Genomic DNA, 2,449 nt, shown 5'->3' with positions numbered 1-2,449 from the left:
TTTTTTTCAAATTTTTATGATATATTCAAATTTATATTTTGTTCAAAAATAAAATCATTATTATTTTCTTAAAAACACATAAAATCGTATTGTATATCAACAGAGACGAATAATAAAATAAAACATTAAAATCGAGATGTGTCTCGCTGCATTGCGCGAGTACTCTTCTAGTTTTATATAAGCGATCAAATGTAAACCAACCATATTTGTACAAACCGTGCAAATTATTTTCATCCTTCGATTTTATTGTTTAAGCTTATGATTTTATAGTTTTATTTTATGATTCTTTTCATGAAATTGTTTCATATAATACTTTTTTTTATTAAGTTGTTTCATATACGGTTATGAAATTGTTTCACATAATACTTTTGAAATTTTAACGAAACTGTTTCATATATTTCTCTAAAATTAATATAATAAAGATGATAATATCTATGATTAACACTCTCCACAATAAAAACGATTAATCAACCTCTTATAATTACAAAAAAATAAACGAAATGAAAAATTATGATTTGTTAATGAGGTTTGTACAAATAAAGTAGGCTTACAAATTCTTCTCTTGAAAGCTTATTTATAAATTAAGAACTGGTGTATCATGTGTTGTTTGATATGATATTTTTTTGATCCAGTTCTATGATTTAGAATAATAATTAATGTATATTTGTTACACAATGTAAATCTTTGTAGATTTTTTGTAAAACAAAAGTTACATGTAAAAAAAGTTTCGTGTTGTAGACCGAATATATATGAAACAAATATATTGCGAAACAAACATATATTTATCAATACATTAAATGTTGTGTATGTTTTTTTTGTTTTTCTTAAATGTCAAGTCAAAAATGGAAAAAAATATATTGAGTTCTCATTTGATTACGTCCTTCTATATTATTATATATTTAAAAAAAATTATTTTAGAATATACTTTATAAAGTAAACATATTACCAAATAATTTAACAATAAAAATGAGTGAGTATGTATCTATACTATATTATAAAGCATTTGACAAAAACTCTTAAAAACTATTTTTTATACATGAATTACTGTTTATTGATGCATATTACTTAAAATTCAAGATTACAAGTAAATAATTCATAAGTACAACTTATTGAATCTCCATACTTGAATTCGTGTAACTAACTACAGATAAACATAATCAAGTACTGGATAAACATTTCATTTTAAATATAAAAAATATAAAAATATAATTAGGATAATCATTGTCTTCTAACATAATACTTAATTATTATCTTTATAAAAAATTATACTATTAAATCAAAAATAAATTACTTCCATATTAAATCTAAATTAAATTATAATAATAAAAAAAGTTGAATTAAAGAAATTACACAACAAAACAAGAATTTTTAAATACTTAATTTGATACTAATATCGATATGTTTTTTTTTATTTTAAGATATTTTCAAATTTGTATTTTATTTAAAAATAAAAATATTATCGTTTTTCTCAAAATCACATAAAACCGTATTATAACATCGACAAGGGACAAAATAAAAAGAAACATTCAAACCGAGATGTATCTCGCTGCATTGCACGAATACTCTTCTAGTATAAAAATAAAACGTACATAAATTTCAAAATGCAGCGAGATAAATCTTGATTAAATACATAAACCTTGAAGTACAAAACAAATTTATAATTTACTAAAAAGGTACTTACGCAATGCAGCGAGATAAATCTTGATTTTAATATTTTGTTTTATTTTTTATCTCAGTCGATGTTATAATATGGTCTTAGGTGATTCTGAAAGAACGATAATGTTTTTGTTTTTGAGTAAAATATAAATTCAAAGATATCATTAAAATTTGACAAAAAACATATCGATATTAGTATCAAATTAACTATTTAAAATTCTTTTTTTTTTTGTGTAATTTTTTAATTCAATATTTTTATTATAATTTAATTTAGGTTCAAAGTAGTTTATATTTGGTTTAATAATACAATTTTCTTATAAAGACAATAACTAATTATTTTGTAAGAATTCGATAATTATCCTAATTAAATTTTAGATTTTTTATATTTTAAAATGAGACGTATATCCTCTATTGATTATGTTTATCCGCAGTTGGTTACACAAATTCAAACACGCAGCTTTAATAATTTGTACTTATGCATAATTTACTTGTAATTTTGAATTTTAAGTAATATGCATTAATATACAGTACTTCATGCATAAAAAATGATTTTTAATAGTTTTTGTCAAATGTTTTATAATATAACTAGAAGCATAATCGCGCAATGCAGCGAGATACATCGTGATTTTAATATTTCATTTTATTATTTATCTCAGTCGATGTTGTAATATGGCTTTATGTGATTTTGAGAAATTGATGATGTTTTTATTTTTGAATAAAATATATGTTTGAAGATATCATAAAAATTTGACAAAAATATATCGATATTAGTATCAAATTAACTATTTGAAAT

Source organism: Cynara cardunculus, assembly GCF_001531365.2.
Source record: "Cynara cardunculus var. scolymus isolate 2C chromosome LG 11, CcrdV1, whole genome shotgun sequence".
Classification (NCBI taxonomy): domain Eukaryota; kingdom Viridiplantae; phylum Streptophyta; class Magnoliopsida; order Asterales; family Asteraceae; genus Cynara; species Cynara cardunculus.
Note: the sequence above shows the minus strand (reverse complement) of the source record.